The sequence below is a fragment of the Trichomycterus rosablanca genome, chromosome 16, assembly GCF_030014385.1.
Source record: "Trichomycterus rosablanca isolate fTriRos1 chromosome 16, fTriRos1.hap1, whole genome shotgun sequence".
NCBI lineage: Eukaryota > Metazoa > Chordata > Actinopteri > Siluriformes > Trichomycteridae > Trichomycterus > Trichomycterus rosablanca.
The window spans coordinates 29,434,107-29,455,949 of NC_086003.1; the positions used below are offsets into that span (position 1 = coordinate 29,434,107).

The window sequence follows — 21,843 nt, forward strand, 5'->3', positions numbered from 1 at the left end:
ATAAATCTAATGAAACCCTGTTAGAACCTGTGTTTTTTTTTTTTTTTAAAAGAGTGTTAGTAAGTAAGTACATGTCAGTCTAAGTGCTTAGTAAAGAGGTGATGAAGGTTTTTAATCATCTGTTGAAGAAAGCAAGAGACTCAGATGTTCGGGCAGACAGGGGAAGCTCGCTTCACCACTTGGGTGCAGGTACAGAGAAGAGGCTTGGTGCTCGTCTTCCTTGAGTTCTGGGTGGAGGTTGCATGGTACAGAGCGAGGTTTTATTAGACCTTGAAGGTAGCTTGGGGCTGGTCCATTTTTGGCTTTGTAGGCGAGCATCAATGTTTTAAACTGAATGTGGGCAGCTACAGGAAGCCAGTGAAGAGAACGCAGCAGTGGGGTGATGTGGCAGTGATGCATGGCGTCACATTAAGTAACAAAATTAATTCTGTCATTCTCCACAAAGCTACTCATAACGTTATTTAGGGTTGTACACATCATAACATTTTTCATTTTTGTCTTTTTTACACTTGTAAACAGCGGACTCTTCGCCATCTTTCTTCTCCTGCTTCGAACACCTTTGCAGCTCCAGTTGAATTATAGGATAGATTATCGGACCGAAGTGTGCTAGTAGGTCATTCGGGGACTTTTCACGTACTGTTTAATGAATAGTACGTATTCGGACACACTACCCGCTCTCGTGTACTGCTTTCGCGTTCTTTTCAGTATGGGAGTATGCGATTTCAGATGCAGCCAAAATGTTGTTGCTTTTTAAATAAAAATATTATAAAAATATTACAAAAACAGTGATTGAGTGATTGAGTGATTGGGTGTGTGTCAAAAACCTAGTGAGCTCTCTACACAGACGTCATCCTACACCTGCTCCCGAGAAGGAGGCTCTTCGAATTCTTAGATGCCGTAATATTCTGCCTACTAAGGCACCTTAAATCTAAACGGTATTTTAACAAAATAATGAGGGAGCATCCGATGCTGCCTTAGCGGTGAAGGCAATCCAAGCATTCGGTGCGGCACAACTTTTCTCACAGAATAATAAAAAATATGGCAGACGGTGTGGAGAAGAGTTATTTTCAAAGGTTAATAAATTGTTATTGATTTTTAATTTGTATAAACGTGTACAAGTGTCGTTTATTTGCAAATTTGGGCTTGTCATCGAATGTAACCGTTTTCAGTACACGGAGGGAGATGTTAGTTGACATGCTAGCGCGTTGTGCCACCTCATCCCATTGGTTTAAATGGCATGAGGCTAACTGTGTTAGCTTAGTAAGTAAACTGATTTAATCCCTGTCTAAGTAGCGCCTTCGAATAACCTGACTTATAAGTCGACGACTTACTAGAATCCTCTCTACTGAGGCAGCTGCCCATGTAGGCAGTAAGACAGCAAGGTGGCTCACTAGGTTTTCGAACACACGGGTGTAAACAGCAAAAGAAACACGACTCAAACAAACTGAGGTAAAACAAAAAGTCGTGATATTGGTTCATTTTACGCGAAATTTGTGTGTTTGTTTTGTTTTATCAGGTTACACAGCGTCAGATATTTGGATGAAAGTCAGGGCTGATTGACAGTTTACCTCAGCAGGCTGGCTATCTACACACAGCTAACGGCTAATTTACCACAGGACTGCACTGCAGTATCGTTCTGCATGAAAAATACAAACACATCGATATTTAGTCAAGGTAAGGGATTAAATTAAATTTGTGTAGGTTTATAGATTACTATTTCTTTTTTAAAGATGTCCTGTCATGTTGGGTTTTAATATTGGAGTGCTCTAGTTTTGCCCACACAGTGTTTCATACAGTAGCGTTTCATTCAAATAATAATAATAATAATAAAACAGTTTTTATTTTTTTACATTTGTATTTATGTTTATTTTATGTTCTGCTGATCTCCAGTTTATAATCACTATCAACATCGCCACTATGTGATGTATGGAACACTGTTACGTTAGGCAGAGTTTGCAATGACATTTATATTCAATTGACCTGGCATGTTTTTTGTGAGTTGTAAAGAAACTGGAGAACCCACATAGACACAGAGAACATGCAAAACTCCTTGTCGTGTCCTCAGGACCTACGCTGCTGTGGCTGACCAACTTTACCAGCTATGCCATTATGCCACCACTGCTTTGAACATGATAAACATTAAACTTTATGAGAAGCTGTTTGATATATTATGTTTAATAACAGGCTACAGTGTTGTGTATCTCAGTTTGTAATGAATTAGAATGAAACAGAGGATAAGACAGTCTGCAGTGACATTTATTCGATTTATCCACTTCTGTATAGTCATTATAAAACAACATCATAAAGTTTCATTGTTTGCACGATTTAACTGGTAAAGGCGGTGCTGCACAACAATATAGGTCCTAAAAATCTGGGTTCAATCCTTGGCTCCAGTCAGTGTCTGTTTCTTAAAAGTGTTTCATCTCTTAGTAGTGTTTCTCTTCTTTTTATGTTATTTTTTATAATACCAACAGCCTTAATACTGAATCTTACTCCGTATGAGCTTTTCTGACTTTAAAGTTTGCAGCGATCTCCTACGTTCTCTTTTCTGTCCCTCGCTCTGACTGGTGACTAAGTGTATAAAGGAAACTGCTGTACATCAGGGACCCTACAGCTCTGTTAGAAAAAGCACAACAAAAGCTTCACTGTAACAGAATTTGGGTGTTGTGTAGTTAGAAAAAGGTGTATTTTTTACAACAGTGGCACTTGAATATGTCCACAGTCGGTCAACATAGATGCTTGATTATGATCATGGTCTGTGTGAAGCATTTCACATGTTTGAAATGATAATGTATTAGTGTACCAGAGTAAAATCACTGTGTTCTGTACATTGCATGCAGTGCATGAATGTTTTATACAGTTGTTTGGACAAGTTTGGACAATTATATACACCAACCAGGCATAACATTATGGCCACTGACAGGTGAAGTGAATAACACTGATTATCTCTTCATCACGGTACCTGTTAGTGGGGGGGTATATTAGGCAGCGAGTGAACATTTTATCCTCAAAGTTGGTGTTATAAGCAGGAAAAATGGGCGAGCGTGAGGATCTGAGCGAGTTTGACGAGGGCCAAATTGTGACGGCTAGACGACCGGGTCAGAGCATCTCCAAAACTGCAGCTCTTGTGGGGTGTTCCCGGTCTGCAGTGGTCAGTATCTATGAAAAGTGGTCCAAGGAAGGAACGGTGGTAAACCGGCGACAGGGTCATCGATGCACGTGGGGAGCGAAGGCTGGTCCGTGTGGTCCGATCCAATAGTCAAACTGCTGAAGACGTTAATGCTGGTTCTGATAGAAAAGTGTCAGAATACACAGGGCAGCACAGTTTGTTGCGTATGGGGCAGCAAACGGGGCCAACACACTATTAGGAAGGTGGTCATAGTGTATTAAACTGAGTGATCTTGTGTTGTCTGTCATAATACCAGGAAACAATCTGTGTAAAGTTTGCAATTGTAATACTGTGATTAGCAGCTTTATTTTAACATGCAGTGAAATAACATTGTCTAGAGATGGACCGATCGGGGTTTTTGGCACCGATTCCGATCTCCTTTCAGGGACGATAGCCGATTCAGATCGGGGGGGGGGCTTGATTAGCAGTAAATAAACTTAAAAAGAGCCTCACAGTAAAGATAAACCGGAGCAGCGCGCGTGTGTGTATGTGTGTTTGTGCCTTTAAAAGATACGCTTTGTTCACAATATCGCTATAAGTGATTCATTGATTCATGAGTTGATTCGTTTTTATGTGAAGCGTAAGTTTCTCTTCTCAGTTATCTCTCCGTGTTTACTGTTATTAATTAAATGTCGTGGTTTTAAATAAACACCAGCTACTACAGAACATTTTGTGTGACTCTCTTACATTAAAAAGCTTCATTACCCATAAACTGCTATTACCACAGATCTGTAACCGAGTCAGACTCGTTCCGTCTAAGGAGCTAAAATTTTCTAAAAGTTCAGCAGATGATCCTGAACTAACGAATTTGGTAATGAATAAACTTTTGCCTCTGATTGGCTCTGTAACGTTTTCTGTTCTCATCTACATCACAAGTAAGAACCGCTTACGATTTACCAAAGTGAACCAGGAGTTTACATAACGTGCTGATAGAATCGACTCAGATGTGACCGGGTTGAATTATCTTTTTAAAGTAAATATTACAACCAGCAAAATTACATCGTAAGAGCTTTCACGATGGTTTCTGTACGATGGTTGATGAATGGTGATGTGATGGTTGGTGCTTCGTAGCTCAAAGTCTGGATCGATCCACTGAGCTGTTAACTTAACATGGTCTTTATATATCACACGATCGGATCGGCTACTTTTAGGAAATATCGCCGATCGCCGATAGCATATTTTGATTAAAAATCGGCCGATACCGATTCGTAGCCGATCGATCGTCCCATCTCTAATATTGTCATTTGTGTTATTTTGCCACTTTTTTTGGAAGCAGTTTCTCCCCCTGCTTAATGCAGCCACAGTGATGTAATTGGTCCAGGTTTCTTTTGTAATTTCTCGGAAATGGTTTTAGAGGTAAATAGTCTTTTTTTCAACCAAAGCTTTGGCATTGTACAACTTTTTCCACTACTAAAAATAGCCCTTTAAGTTCCCATTTAAGTAATAGAGCACTTTTCTGATAAAGCCTGATTACTTTGTAGGTAAATAGCCCAGCGCATGATTAAACAAAGATAACAGACATGTTACAGAGACTTATTGTGGCATGTTGGCCAGGATGCTTGGAACGCTTTTAAAATACCACACCATGGGCAGTCACACCAAATAATGATTCAGATATTTAAGTATCCTTTTTTTTTTTACTGTTTTAAAGTATCTTATGCTTTATACAGCATTGCCTAAAACAAACAATCATGTTTTCTCAATCATGTTAAAATTATATATACTATTATTATTCAGGGTCACAAGCGAGTCGTATTTCATTGAGGTATAGGTCTGAATCAGGACTGATATGAGTGTCATTATTGCATTCCACTATAATTCCTATCAGGTTTTCTGGGTGGGCTACAGTGATTGGCCGTGCCTGTTTCCAGCTGCCAGTCATGCAGGCCGTGCAGTCGTTTGAGCCGAGCCATGTGATCTCTTGGGCCAAAAACCCTCTTTTAAGAACACACACACACACACACACAAAACAAATCAATTTTGGCTGTTTGCTTGTAAAGCTGAGCTGCATGCCTGTCGAGGCAAAGATGTTGGTATCGTCTTGCAGTCTCGCTACAGGTTGTGGTAACCATTACTGTTTGCTCTCTTCAAGCCAATTAGATAAACTTATAAAGCTGTTGTGAGTCAGAAAGGATTAGGTTGTGCTGGCGGCGTGGTCCCATGTTATTTGCATATGGGATTGGAGAATATTTGCCCTGAAAAGTCAAAGCTGTTAATAAGAACAGCTGCATTCTCAAACATTAGTCAGTGTTGCATCCTTTCATTCTGATAAAGCAATGGCACTTTCTGAGGATAAGAATTGAAAATAGATAGATAGATCTGTGTCCATCTGTTTCTCTGCATGCTTTGTTAGCCCCCTTTCATGCTGTTCTTCAATGGTCAGGACCCTCACAGGACCCCCACAGAGCAGGTATTATTTAGGTGGTGGATGATTCTCAGCACTGCAGTGACACTGACATGGTGGTGGTGTGTTAGTGTGTGTTGTGCTGGTATGAGTGGATCAGACACAGCAGCGCTGCCGGAGTTTTTACACACCTCACTGTCACTGCTGGACTGAGAATAGTCCACCAACCAAAAATATCCAGCCAACAGCGCCCCGTGGGCAGCGTCCTGTGCCCACTGATGAAGGTCTAGAAGATGACCGGCTCAAACAGCAGCAATAGATGAGCGATCGTCTCTGACTTTACATCTACAAGGTGGACCGACTAGGTAGGAGTGTCTAATAGAGAGGACCATTGAACCATCCTGACCATTGAAAAACAGTGTATGCAGAGAAACAGATGGACTACAGTCAGTAATTGTAGAACTACAAAGTGCTTCTATATGGTAAGTGGAGCTGATAAAATAGACAGTGAGTGTAGAAACAAGGAGGTGGTTTTAATGTTATGGCTGATCGGTGTATGTATTATATTGAGTATAGAGTAAGATATTATTTGTTTTTGCTAGTTATAACTTTTCATTCGATATAATTTTGTGTATGTATGATTTGTTTGGATTCTGCTCATTTAAGTTGTCCTCCAGGCCTCTTGAGGAAAATGGAGGTCCCTGCTGAGTCTCGTTCCTCTCAAGGTTTCGTCCTGTATTTTTAGAGGAGTTATTCCTTGCCACTGTCACCCTCGGCTTGCTCAACAGGGGTTTTTGGTCTGTTGGTCCTGGAGTCTGTAAAGTTGCTTTGAGATGATGTGCATTGTAAAAAGCGCTATACGAATAAAACTGACTTGACTTGACATGTATGTAATCTGCCCTGGCCAGACTTGCATGCTGGAGATATTTTTAATGGAATGAACTAACCATGATTGTAGGGTTGGCTGGTCAGGTACATGACTAGCCCCATCGATCCAACTATAAAATGCCTTATGTTGTCATGGTGCCTTAAGCAAGTTAACATGTCTAGCATGGTGTGATTTTTGATCTCAACTTGGGTTGAGAGTCGTCTCTTAGAAATAGGAGCTGGTTTTTTAAAAATTACACAGCAAATAATGTTATAGTACTAAAATAATAATATGTTTTATAGATGCTGGACCAACTATATAATAAATCATTACAGAATTGAGACATAATCATGATTAGTAAAAATAATTGTGAGAATTGAGGAATATAGATTGTTAACCCCCAAAGATTGAATAACATATTTGGTTCATTAAATGATAGTCACATTAAGCTCCACAACACATGATATTTTTGACTCATCTTCCGACTTTGTATCTCACATGTCTTCTATACCTAATGCTAACAGGCCGCACACCTGCAAAGCAAGGCACAAATGCAGCGGCTCAGCCACAACAGAAGGATTAGGCAGATCTGAGAGAGTCGCCCTTCCGCTGGGACTCAGGTTGCACCCATTGAAATGAGATGTAAGAGAATCTAGAGAGCTTTCCTCTTTTCTCTCTTGCCTCGGGTTTGCGAATGAAAGCGACAGAATGAAAGAGTCTGGATGACAGACCTGGCGGGATAAGACCTGCGGAATAATCCTTGATCAAAGACCTTTAGCGTGGACGAGGGTTACGGTCCGGCTCGGGTGTTTGTGAAGTTTGCTAGTGCGACATTTGTGTTGTGTATACAACAGAATTAGCGCAGCGTCACATCTGTGTATAAACGCATGCCATCCCTGTGAGTAATCTCACATCTAGGCAAACACAGTGTCGTGTCTTTGACTTGTGAAATGTCAAAATAGGAGCTACTGTGGATCTTCAAGCAGAGAGACACCTGTTTGAGCATTTGATGTGGTCTGTTAGATCAGAATTTCTTACAAACTTGTTGCTAATCACCACAAGCTTTCATCTGCCTGCACTCACAGGTTGAATCGCCTACAACAAAAGATGCAAGAATTTACCAGACAAAAAAACACGCCATCTAAAATCCCTCTATCAGCTCTGTCTCTTAATTCCTCTGGCCACTTAAGACTCATGTCTCTTTTTCTTCTCTGGCCAGTCCTAATTACAGTAAAGTGTGATCAAACGTGAGTCAGGAATCATTATCTGATTAACATTTTTTGGACATTAGCTAGAACACCTGTGCGTTTTTATGTGGCAGAACCCACCACACTTTAACAGATGCAGACCTGTTAATGCGAGTAAGCTGTACGTTTAAAACCAGTTCTCTGGGCGAAGTGAGAGATTTATGATATTTATATCGCATTCTGATCCTGATCCTGTTCTTTTTTTTAAAGCACCTTAACGTTTAAGGCGTCTGCTCAGGCACATAAAAACGTGCAGGAGGTTTCTTGTGGTGCAACTTAATCCCTCAGCTATCCTTGCTTTAAACATGCGTATGGCTCAGATTACAATGGCTCGAAAGCATCAGGGCTTTAACAAGCCTGATCCACAGGCCCTGTTAAGGTGGGATCTTTGGGCCAGCCGGCCACGTGTCATTTGTTCTTATGCTTTGCCAGCTTGTATTAACTACTATTAAGGAGACATTAATGTTTAAACAATGTAAAAATCTGTGGTTTATGTAGCTGTTTATATCGTCTTCATATTTGAGTTTCTTGAGTGGTCTTGATTTCTGCATTTTTTGATAGGGGGGAAATTTTTATATTTTATTTTATTGTTTTAGGTATGTTGCAGTTTTTCAGATGGTAAAACTACTTGGTTCAGTACATGCTTTTTTGAGAAAAGTAATTCGATGCGCTAGTATTGTTGTTATTATTATTATTAGTAGTAGTAGTCATATTTTATTTGTTAATATTAGTTTAAATATCATTGATGCAAAAATGTGCAGATTTCATACTTTCTTGATCTTGATTTCTAGCCGTATGGTCTCTAGTCTTGGTGAGTTGAGTTGTAGGATATTACAGTGATGTTGGGATTCCTTTCATGGTGCAGTAATAACACACTAATCACTGATGGCCTAACATTATGACCACCTCCTTGTTTCTACACTCACTGTCCATTTCATCTCCACTTACCATATAGAAGCACTTTGTAGTTCTACAATTACTGACTGTAGTCCATCTGTTTCTCTGCATGCTTTGTTACCCCCTTTCATGCTGTTCTTCAATGGTCAGGACCCCCACAGGACCACCACAGAGCAGGTATTATTTAGGTGGTGGATGATTCTCGGCACTGCAGTGACACTGACATGGTGCTGGTGTGTTAGTGTGTGTTGTGCTGGTATGAGTGGATCAGACACAGCAGCGCTGCTGGAGTTTTTAAACACCTCACTGTCACTGCTGGACTGAGAATCGTCCACCAACCAAACCACTGATGAAGGTCTAGAAGATGAGCGACTCAAACAGCAGCAATAGATGAGCGATCGTCTCTGACTTTACATCTACAAGGTGGACCGACCAGGCAGGAGTGTCTAATAGAGTGGACAGTGAGTGGACACGGTGTTTAAAAACTGCTCTGTGGTGGTCCACTGAAGAACAAAGTAAAAGGAGGTTAAAAAGGTATGTAGAGAAACAGATGGACTACAGTCAGTAATTGTAGAACTACAAAGTGCTTCTATATGGTAAGTGGAGCTGATAAAATGGACAGTGAGTGTAGAAACAAGGAGGTGGTTTTAATGTTATGGCTGATCAGTGTATGTAGGCTGTATGTTGTCCCACCCATTTAGAAAGTGGCCAGCACAAAAACCTAACAGTATGTGTGCTGGTGTGTCGGTCCTGTTCTGATCCAGTTTTCATGTAGCTGTGATTCACAGAGGTCTGTTTTGCGCTGTTGTCTCTGCAGACCTGGCTTCGGCCCCGCGCTCGGTAGGTGGCCGCCCTCATACTCGACGCCTGTCTATGCTCGCTTGGCAGGGTGACAAACACACGTTATCGCATCTTGGGATGATTACAAAAACCCCGCAGCTTAGCGTTTGTTGCAGTGCACAGCCTGCATGAACGGCGAGATTCGCAAGAGTGAAAGAGGCCCACCTCAGCTCCCCAGTTTCCCCATTCATTAGTCATTGTGTTTAGAAGACGGCAGCACTATCGTATTGATGAACACGCGGCAGGCTTTGTAAAACCTCGGGCTTTAGCACACCACTTATTAAAGCACAGATTTGTTTGGATTAGTGCCAGTTCAACATTTTTTAAATGGTATCATCATGATTTAAACAGTTCAGTACCAAAGATGAGTGTTCCAGTGTTATTATTATATTATATTAATATGATTAATTTATAGAAACTTCTGTCATGTGCTATGACTAACAATATAAACAATCTAAGCAGCTGATAAGCAAATATCATCATTTTTGGATAATGGTATGCATCGTTTATCAGAACCAGGCACGTTATTGAATATAAATGCAGCCATAGTCTACAGTTGACATGTTTTACATCCTAATCCACTGGACTGAATATACTGTAGAACTAATTTGGAAAACCAGAACATACACTGTTCAGCTTCTAGGTGTTTGTCAGTCCTTACTTTTATCTAGTGTTGCTTTGCTCTTTTTTTGGTGTTTCCCCCCTTTCTTCTTTCAGTCTAGGTACTTCCTCTATTGCAATTGGCTTGCTGCTTAAATCATCCCAGTGCTGTCCGAGGACAACTGAGGCTATCATGTGTCCTCTTTGACATGTGCCACATCTTTTTAGAGTCATACCAAGTACAATAACTACAACTAAGAGTGTCCTGATCTCAAAGCCCTAAATATCTGCTGCCAGTACTTATCTAATACTCAAAGTTAACATCTTATTTACAAATGGTCCAGAATTTTACAGAAGTATTTGTCAATGTTATTGTCCTGTACTGAGTATCATGACTAGTTTCAGCCCTACAGACAATTAAGGCTTACCTGTGGCCGTTCTGGTATGATCTGTTCTTGCAGTGTATTGCTTAGTCATGCGTGTAAGCCAGCCCGTATCTGGTGACATAAAAACGGCTATATCTCTGACCTATTTGCACTCACGTAGCCTCACCTATTTATTGGCCGTTGCTTTCTTCCCCTCTTTCTTTTCAACGCCCTAACAAGCAAGGCCATATATCCATGTCAGAGTGCGTAATTGTCCTGGGAACCCAGAACTGCAGCTCCTATGACAGACATGTCTTATCAATTAGCCCCCTGGTTCCCAGACCGTAAAGGAAACAGGGTCCCCATTAAAAGCGGTCATTGCCGCTGACCCCGAGTTGCCTCCTGATGACACCGGCTTACACCTTTGATCTGTCCGTTGCCGGCCCCTCGGCTCCCGGAGCTGAGTGGACTGACTGCGGCGAGCTTTCATTGCCCTCCCATAGGCGAATTTGTGCTCCTGCTGCCATCCGTGCTTCACACGCACAACGTTTAATAGGACTGAGAAGGTGCACACTGAGTCAGCACCGAATTATGCAATTTGTTTTAAATGTGCTTTGTTAAAAGTTGGCTATAAATGGGCATATAAATCACCTTACTACAGCAGAACAGCAATCTTTTATTTCTCCCTCTTTCTCCCGATTGTTAGCACGTCCAATTTTTACCCAATTGCGTTATGCTTCCTTTCTACTGGTGCTGACTCCCACCCCTGATTGAGGAGAGCGAACTGACACACGTCCAGTGATAGCTCAGTGGTTAAGGTACTGGACTAGTAAACAGAAGGTTCCCGGTTCAAGCCCCGCTTACCACCAAGTTGCCACTGTTGGGTCCCTGAGCAAGGCCCTTAATCCTCAATTGCTCATTGTGTAAGTCGCTTTGGATAAAAGCGTCTGCTAAATGCTGAAAATGTAAATGTCCCCTCCGATACGTGAGCAGTAGCCGACTGCATTTTTTTACCTGCACGAGGCAAGTTCATATGCGGATCAGCTTTGTGTACGGAGAGACACACCCTGCTCAGCATTATTCCTCTACTCTGTGCAGATGCCATCAACCAGCCAGCAGAGGTTGTAATTGCACCAGTTATGAGGTCCCCATCCGGCTCCCAAACCCTGTATGAACAACAGCCAAATGTTGTTCATGTAGGCGCCCAGCCCAGCCGAATGGCAGAGCTGAGATTCGATACGATGTGTTCGAAATCCCAGCTCTGGTGTGCTAGCGTGTTTTACTGCTGTGCCACCTGAGCGGCTTAAAAGTGTATCTTTCTGTATAACGGTGACTTTTACAAAATCTTTGTGTCATTGATGTGTTTGCTGTCTTATTGTTTCATGATCATTGGTCCACCAGTATATTGAAAACAGCAGGACATTCTGCAGTAGTTTGAGACATATTGGACTGGACTGAATCTGTTTTGGAAACAAACTTTATACTTGTACCAAAGGCGACTCACAGCAAGAAGGTCCTGGGTTCGATCCCCAGGCGGGTCGGTCCGGGTCCTTTCTGTGTGGAGTTTGCATGTTCTCCCCGTGTCTGTGTGGGTTTCCTCCGGGAGCCCCGGTTTCCTCCCACAGTCCAAAAACATGCACCCAGGTTAATTGGAGACACTAAATTGCCCTATAGGTGAATGGGTGTGTGTGTGTATGTATGTGTGTCTGCGTTGTGATGGACTGGCGCCCCGTCCAGGGTGTTGCGCCCATTGAAAAGCTGGGATAGGCTCCCCCCCCCACGACTCTGATTGGATAAGCGGTTAAGAAAGCGAGTGAGTGAGTTTTTACCATTTGTTGAACCAATCTAGTCATATCCAATTGGTGCTTATTTCTCACTTTCATTGCTGTTGCAACCCGCACCATCAATCCAGGTCACATGACCCCACCGACACACACTGCAGTAGCTTCTGTTCACCTAACAGCGGGTCACATAGAGCGCAGTATTGCGTGCGTAGAAGCACACACTGCCGCCCCTGTGCAGGCGCCTCGACTGGCCAGCAGAGGTCGTAATTGCCTACAGATACAGCCAATAGTGCGTCTGTGTAGGCGACCGGCCAGCAGATAGCAGAGCCGAGATTCAATCTCGAGAGCTTGAGATCTCAGTATTGGTGGGCTAGCTTGTTGAGCGACTATTGCTTTTAATGGTCCTCACCCTACTTTTACAGATACAGTAATGTTACTGATCTGGCTTTCTCTGGTTTACTCCAAGAGGCATCTTTTGCATGTTACCGTATTCTCTTCTTATTTGGTGTTTCAGCCAAGTTCAGCTATTTTTGAGGTACCTGCATTCATTTAAAAATAGACTGCTATAAATAGTCTCATATTGATAAACTGTAGAACTATGGAATGTATTATTTTCACTTTCTGAACTGTATTTACTTGAACTTTCCGGTGTGTGGGCAAGCCATAGCCTAGTGGTTAAGGTACTGGACTAGTAATCAAAAGGTCACTGGTTCAAGCCCCACCACTGCCAGGTTGCTGGCTTGAGCAAGGCCCTTAACCCTCAATTGCTCAGACTGTATACTGTAACTGTAAAGTAAGTCACTTTGGATAAAGGTGTCTGCTAAGGGCCCAGGGGTCATTTAAAGTTAGTTTAGGTCTAATGGATATGATGTTGTAGCTTTAACAAAGCAGCTTGTATAAAATGCATGGCAGAAAATTGGGTCACTCAAGCACACCACGTGCAGTTGCATAAAGACCCACCAGGTGATGCTCTGTAGGAGCTCCGTGTTGACTTTATTTCTTCTCCGTATTTCATAAAAAGCAGCAAGACCAATCGGTTGTTGAGTGATGGTCTATGTTTGGGCTGATACGTGAAAGGACTTCATGTACTTCGGATCTGGTTTGTGCTTCATCGTTTTGCTCCAGATTCCGTGTATGAATTCTTTCTCTCACATCAAACAGTTAATCAGTAGAGATCTGTTGAAATGCTAAACACATCTGTTTTCTATGTCTTCAGTTACTGGTCTGTTATACAGATAGCTTTTCCTGCCAGCACCTTGTGATCCGTACACCAGCCTGCTCAAGAAACCATCTGAATTTAGCACTTTTCAATATAAGACATTTCAAAACCTTTTCAGAGTAGCATCAGAATGTTTACACCAGTTGTTTATGTAAATTCTACTTGATTATTCTTGGTCATGGACTAAAGGTTTTATTTTGCATGGGTGGATGGTCATTAACCTACGCAGTTTGTGCCATAAATGACTCAGATGAAACCACACTGTTTATGATGTGCGTGTCGTTCACTCTTTATAAACCTGTTCTCCCATCCTCGCTTGAGAGTGTCCATATGGTACGAAGATAAACAAACCAATAAAGAAAGAGGTTACATGTTCTTTCAGGAAAAGTCAGTTCTCAAAGCAGTGTCTTTTAGCACACTGCTACATCCTGTTCCCTCTGGGTGCTCATAACGTACATGTACTTAAATTTCAATGATGTGGTACGTTAACAAACTGGTAAACTTTTGAAGTTCGAGTGAAAATGCTGAACTGGTGGTATTCAGCCGTATCTAAGTCCGGTCCTGGAGCACAAAGAATCACAAGATGTCAGGAAACCATTTATGCTAGTAAAATGCATAAACATGTGCGGCCACACTTGCACATCGTTCATAAATGTTTTGCACGAGAACAAAACCGTATGATTCCGATCCAGAAGGTTTTAAACGTGTGTAAATCAAAACAATTTAGTTGAAGGCAGTAGAATGGCAAAGCAACTTAGTTATTTAGGGATCTGGATTCAAACCTTGCTTCTGGTCACGGTCTGTGAGGAGGCTCACAAGTTCCCTCTGTGTCTGCACAGGTTTCCCTTGGCTACTCTGTTTCTTCTACCTCTCAAAAAGTTGTAAAATATGTTCCTGTATTTTATTTATTGAATTAGGCAATTGTTCTTTTACTTGTTTGGTTGAATGGCAAATGTATCTCCCAATGTAGTCATTTCCAATTCCTGATTGTGAATCCGCTCCCTCAAGGAGAGCTGGATAACCACACGCCCCTTTCGTCACATGGTCAGTATGGTCCACTTCTCACTAAGAGAAGACCAGTCCCAGAGATTGCATATCAAAGAGTCCCCGTTTGACCCTCCCTCCCTCACTCAAACACAGCCTGTTGTGTTTGTGTGGACGCCCAGTTAGGTCAGTGGCTCTGCTGAGACTTGAACTTGTGAGTTTGCAGTGCTGTGCTGGTGTGTTAGATCGCTGCTATGCCACCCCTGCGCCCCCCATGTAAATGCCATTTTTGTCCATGCGTGATACTGATCTGGTTGTGACATTTTTAAAGACACCAAGCCACTCAAAAATGAAATATGCTTGTGTGCTTTAAACAATTTTTGGTCACAATTCCAAATCCGATTTGACATCAGTTCAGCATTTCAGCCTGAATAACAATCAGGAAATATCTGTTTTTTGTTTTGTTTTGTTTTTTACCTTAAGATGGTTGCAGTTGCTTTTTTGAAGGTATTCTAATGAATGTGTTGCATATACAAACATGCATCCTTGATGGCGAATAAACCCCAACTGATTTAACTAGAGATGGACCGATCGGGGTTTTTGGCACCGATTCCGATCTCCGATCTCCTTTCAGGGACATCGGCCGATAGCCGATTCCGATCGGGGGGATTTTTAACTTAAAAAGAGCCTCACAGTAAAGATAAACCGGAGCAGCGCGCGTACACGTGTGTGTGTGTGTGTGTGTGTGTGTGTGTGTTTGTGCCTTTAGAAGAGACGCTTTGTTCACAGTATCGCTATGAGTGATTCATTGATTCATGAGTTGATTCGTTTTTATGTGAAGCGTAAGTTTCTCTTCTCAGTTATCTCTCCGTGTTTACTGTTATTAATTAAATGTCGTGGTTTTAAATAAACACCAGCTACTACAGAACATTCTGTGTGACTCTCTTACATTAAAAAGCTTCATTAAACTGCTATTACCACAGATCTGTAACCGAGTCAGACTCGTTCCGTCTAAGGAGCTAAAAGTTCAGCGGATGATCCTGAACTAACGAATTTGGTAATGAATAAACTTTTGCCTCCGATTGGCTCTGTAACGTTTTCTGTTCTCATCTACATCACAAGTAAGAACCGCTCACGATTTACCAAAGTGAACCAGGAGTTTATATAACGTGCTGATAGAATCGACTCAGATGTGACCGGGTTGAATTATCTTTTTAAAGTAAATGTTACAATCAGCAAAATGACATTGTATGTATGATGCACAACGTTAATGATGTTATTTTAGGTCATGAAGAGCTTTCACGATGGTTTCTGTACGATGGTTGATGAATGGTGATGCGATGGTTGGTACTTCGTAGCTCAAAGTCTGGATCAATCCACTGAGCTGTTAACTTAACATGGTCTTTATATATCACACGATCGGATCGGCTACTTTTAGGAAATATCGCCGATCGCCGATAGCATATTTTGATAAAAAATCGGCCGATACCGATTCGTAGCCGATCGATCGTTCCATCTCTAGATTTAACCATAGTTTGCTCTTCCACTAGTGTGAGAAAGGTCTAACGTATAGTCGTCAAAGAGCCACATGTTTTCACGAGGTGCACCACACACATATTTAGCTGTAAATATGCCTCCGAGCGTGCCTTTACATCACCACCAGACCAGATTCTTGTTGAGTGTGGTCGGGCAGATAATGGCGGCAGGGGGAGTCTAATGGAAGCATCAAAGGTAGCGACCGGCGACGTGACCAGGGATGCATCTGGCCGGGCCCGATTTTAAAGAAGTGGGCAGGAATGCAAGCTAATTATACATTGTGTGAACAAAAGGCACGGGGTCCGAGCAGAGGGAGGGAGCTTATCCTAAGGCGACTGGTGGCTGGATCTGCAGTACCGCATTTTATCTGTCACAGTTCCTGTATCCTGCTCTGCTCTGCTCTGCTCACAGTCTCCCCCATGGCTTTACTGCCTACTAATGCAGTGCATTCCAACACCACCAACATGGGTACCTGCACTGATATTCAACAACAGACTGGGTTTGACACTTGAGGTAGATTCAACGACTGGCATTTATGATATCAGCTCAGTTAGTGAACAGACGATGGTTTTGGTCAGACTGTCCGACTTCGGTTCCAAGAGTGTCATATATCAATATTTAAAAATATTTACAATATGCCACAATATCTAAATTTTCCTGTTTTTCAGTACAGATTCTTTTTGTATATTGACTTATTTTGATAGTGACATTTTAGTAATTGAGCTCACTCTACTAGAGAGTTTAGTAAAAAGTTAATTATGTATATTCATGTGAACGAGACATCCATACCAGTCAAGAATTTAAGCCAGTATCTGCCCTCATAACTGTAGTTAGTATCTGACTGGTGCACATTTAGTCAGTCACACAATATTGAAAATAAAATTTGAAGTTTTTACTTTCTTTAGCTACTTTTAACAGAATCAACTTCTTCCTTCAGCTTTCTACTTTGGGAAAGTGGCAAAAAGGGCAAAGCTGGTTCACAGAAATTGTGTAATAATAAATAATATGACGTATAGTGAAATATATTCATTGATTCATTCACGTTTATACTCTCACAGTTTTTGCCTGTACTGTTTTTAATGTAATTTTAATTTAACTACCTGGTATCTATGGACGAATGCATCATTTTAGGTTAGGCTAAGTGTCACATCAAATCCTATATAGTGCACTATCAAGCACATAATTAGTTAATTCGTTCCTTAGTTTTAATTATGGATGTAACGATACACTCTACCCACGATGCGATACGATTCACGATACTGGGTTCACGATACGATTTTCCCCCGATTTTTTTATTACTTTTTTTTAAACAAAATGAAATTGAAGACGAATTATGACAAAGTTTCCTTTTGTTATTACTGTATTTGTGCTTATCTTTTATTTATCTAAATAATGAATGCCCTTTTATTTCTGAGGTAGATACAAACTATGTCAAATAATGCTTATTGTGTAAAAAAAAATGAAATTTGAAATGAAATTTTAAAACAAATCCAACATTATATAAATAAATGAATAATACAAATAAAGAAAGTATCCTCACATAAATTAATTTGGCTGGAAAATTCCGAACCTGGCAACGCTGTAGTGATGTCAACCAGGCGTAGCACCAGCGCCCTCTGCGGTTTAGAGTAAATATCGATTTATCTTAAATGAACAACCGATTTAAATCATGGTACATGTGCACTGATTTTGAACTGTCTTGTGGTGCATCGTTACATCCAATTACTACGCAGCTATGCAGATATAAATGCGCCACCACCTGACTGTACCCACCATCCTCAAAATAGAAAAGGTAAATCCTCATGTAAATGTATATGTAGTACAAAATGTATTCGGTTGTTTAGCTGAGCATTTAGTCTGGTTCAATAAACCATTATCTTATTTCAAAACTCCTGGGTGGTTCTGTGATTGGCAGCATCAGACGTTAGTGACGTCAGCGATAAAAGCAAAGCAGATAAAAATCAGTAAAAGAAGCGATTTAGCCCTTGAACTCGATTCCCCAAACTTCAAAACACATTCAGCATCCACAACAAAAACAACACCACACTAAAGCAGTGCGTTATATCAGAACCTATTCTTGTAGTTTACTTGACAATGCAGTGTGCGTTTCCCAGCTATTGATCAGGACTCGTCAGATCTATAAAGTAAACACTTACTCTTTCAGGGAAAGAGACACGGAGCACTGTTCCACCCCAACACCAGGTCTGGCCCAAACAGCGTGTGCTTTAAGTTATGGGGTCAGAGGTTAGGCATACATCTGGTCTTCCATACCTCTGCAGTAAACTTTTAACCGAACGAAAACAAGACATTAGCTCAAAGAAGACGTAAAACGTCAGCTAACGTAGAGGTTTGTTTTAGTGAGCGTGTGAGGTTACATCGGATTATTTTTAAAATGTTATACACAATTAAAGTCAGTCTGTGCATGTGGTTTAAAGAATTAACCTTACTGACATAAAATAGATGTAAAATAGTAATATTTATGCACAGGAAACTTTGTGTCCAGCAGAATATCTACGCTTGACCTGGATCTACAGATAAACATAGTGTTTCATACACGTTCTGTATGGAAATAGCCACCTGGGGACTGATATGTGCTGCATTTGTTGAGTATAACTCAATTCTCATCATTTTGTGTAATTTATACAGACATGATTGGCTATGTCTGAGGTAGGGTGACTGAACACCCATGATGGATTGGCACCCTATTCAGGGTATTTCTGTCTGGTGCGTAGTCTGGACCCTGACCAGTATGTAGCATAACTCATCCAGCAACAGTTGAACATAAGAATGTGTACAAACATATTAACTTAAACTCTTCTACGTTTTCCAAGATCAGCACCCTGCAGGAGCCGTTTTCTTTGTTGCACGACATCCTCTAAACCCATAGTGTTATTAATCTTGCTCTGTGTGTGTCTTTTTGTATGACGTCACAGTGAACTAATGTAAGTAATGAAAATCTGAACAGCTTTCTGTTTTTAGAATGAAGTTGTGTTCTAATCATTTAGTCACAGAAATAGAACCACTGTCAGAATAATAATAAAGTACTGTATACTGTAGTTAAACTAGTTAGAATAGCATGCAGGTAGCACAGCTTAATGCTTTATATAGGAGTTCAATAACTGGAGCAGTTATGTGTAGACTCCAGATTTCTTTCACACTGTGATGCATTTTTGGGGGTCTTGTGTGCATACTGCAATCTGGCTAGTAAAATTGGCCTCGGTTACTTACGGCAGTGGTCGCCAACCACCGGGCCGCGCCGCGCCGCACAGAAGGAATGAATCATTAGAGAACGCTAGAAAAGCAGAAAAGCAGTTTTCACTGCTTCTATTTCGGGTTTTATTGTCTTATCGTCACCCCTAGGTGGAAGCAGCGTTTCTCATTTTACATTGATTGTGAGCAATTATATTAAATCCTCCCACCCCCACTGGTCTGTGAAATTATATCTTATATGAAACCGTGGGGAAACGCTGACTTACGGTATAAAGGAGGAAAAAATATTTAGTTCAAATTCACATTCATTGCTCGGTGGCCTGATATTTTCTCTGAGTAGCTGTAAGTGACCCATTCGAACACAGAGCAGCAACACATACACAAGGTGGGATTCGTGCTTGGCATGTAAATTCACAGACTTCAAGCACATGCTTTCGTTCTGCCACTTATAATAAACATCACTGCCTTCCACTGTCCAATCAGGACCAAGTATGAGTGAGAATTGTGTTATTATTGTTGAATTGTTAAGGTAACGCCTTAACGGCATGTTGTGGGAAGTGCTTGTAGAAACATTTATAGTGGCGTCACATTATTGATTTAATGCTGTATATTAGGACTTATTCATTAGGCATTATTCTTATTCTTATTCAGTGGGTACTGCATAATACCTCACTGACACAGACCGCTGTGTGTGCGGTGTGGCTCTAGTACTGTATACTTAAAACATATGTTTAAATTGTTACCAACGTTACTGTGTTCTTAGCCATAAACAATTATCTTGTACCTTTAATACACTGTTATTCTTGGAGCTGCAACCTCTATAACTCTATAAAGAGTTTTCTCCTGAGCTGTCATTGACTCGCTTATCTCTGGGTCATTTATAAGCCAAATAACTGGCCATCACTTCATTAATGCTAAAAATGTGAAAGCCCTGATGAGCAGTGTGCACTAGGCAAAACACGCAGCCAAACTGCAAGTGCTCAGCTCATACGTTACACTTCTTGGACACAATAAAGAAGAAAAAAAACAAGCTGACAGATGAGGTGTGGGCCTCTTTTATTATTGTGCCTGAGCTTTCCAAGAGGGTTTGCATTTGATTTTGGCTCTGAAACACCTCTGTGCAGCTGTATACCTAATTGAGCGCTATTAGATTCAGCCAGCTCTGAATGGATTGAGTGGTAGGGGGGTTGACCAACGCCGTGACCCCTGTTTGATGTAGCTCTGACACAATGATTGGATAGACCCCTGCACTTTAGACCCTCCAACCAGTAGTTGAACCCTAAACTGCTAAATACCCTCAGTCAAACATGTCAAGGCTTAATGATGCTCATTAAGGTCTTCCTCCTGCCGGGGGAGCCGGAAAAAGCAATGACTAAAAAGCAATGATTTCCATCAGCGAAATACACGTATGCTTAGTGAAACGTAGTGATCGTCTTTGATACTAATTGGATAAACATACATGATCCACCATCAAGGAGAAACGTAAAGCAAGACCAGAGTCGAGCAGGCCGGGTTTGCGTATGTTTTGGCATCTCTGAAATGTAGGTCAGTTTGTTTATTCTGATTGTGGATTTCTAATTAATTGTTTATATGCACTAAACTTTCACCGCAGTCTGGTGAAAATCTCTGTTTACTTGCATGTTTGCTGTAATTCAAACCAAATTTATGTGCATATGGGAAGCAGCATCAACATAAAGAAAAGAAATGATGTGTGGAACGAGCGTTGGGTTTCATTTTTATTCATTTTACATTTTCGCCATTTAGCAGACACTTTTATCCAAATCGACTTACATTACAGTTACAGTGTACACTCTGAGCAATTGAGGGACTGCTCAAGGACCCAATAGCAGCAACCTGGCAGTAGTGTGGCTTGAACCAGCAACCTACTGATTACTAGTCTAGTACCTTAACCACTAGGCTATGGCTTGCCCTATAATGGAGACAAACACAATCAGCTTACTATTAGCCTCATACTGGTTGTGATTGTGAAGGTTTGGGTGTCATTCGAAAACTCTTGTTTACTTACTAGCTCTCGGGGCCAGTTTAGGGTAGCTAATCCACTTTCTAAATGTTTATATGACATGTGAGGAACCGAGTGTCCGTGGGAGGACCGGGAGTCTGTTTGATGAGTTTAACAAGTCTATATTGTGACTGTCTCGGCAAACATCCTCCAAATGTCCCTTATTGAGATTTATTTATTTATCTATTTATTTATTATTTTTAGGGCTGTCGAAGTTAACACGATAATAACACATTAACGCGATCTCAATTTAACGCGATTAAAAAAAATAGTGCCGTTAACGCAAATTCTACACAGGAAAAATGTACCTATACAGGCAGTGAGTGCCATGTAGAATTACATCACGAAGACCCGCATTGTTATGTTTTGTACTTAACCACGAAATACAAATGACACTAGTTATGTGGAGAACATGTTTGTCTTTATTGCTTAATCCACAACTTGGAGCATCACACTTAAACATAACACGCCGTTACCCGCTGGTCACCTGATACACATATCAGCTCAGTGATGTACAGTGGTAACGTGATACGCAGATCACGTAAATTATATATATGACACACATGATAATAATAAGCTTTTTTCTCTCTTAATTTTCCCTGACAAGTGAAAAACCAAAATATAGCAACCTTAACATTATGAGGAAGAATTTCAAAGATATTCCTTTGCAATACTTTATCATTTCAAGAATATGATACAGACTGACCAACACTATTAAGCCAAATCAGCATTGAAAATTGACTTTACTTTTAATAACCTT

General features: G+C 41.0%; 1 protein-coding gene across 1 annotated transcript in view; it reads right to left on the reverse strand.

The window, feature by feature from the left end:
• Positions 1-21,843, reverse strand: part of fgf10a (fibroblast growth factor 10a) — a 30,489-nt gene that overhangs the window by 3,156 nt on the left and 5,490 nt on the right. The window lies entirely within an intron of this gene.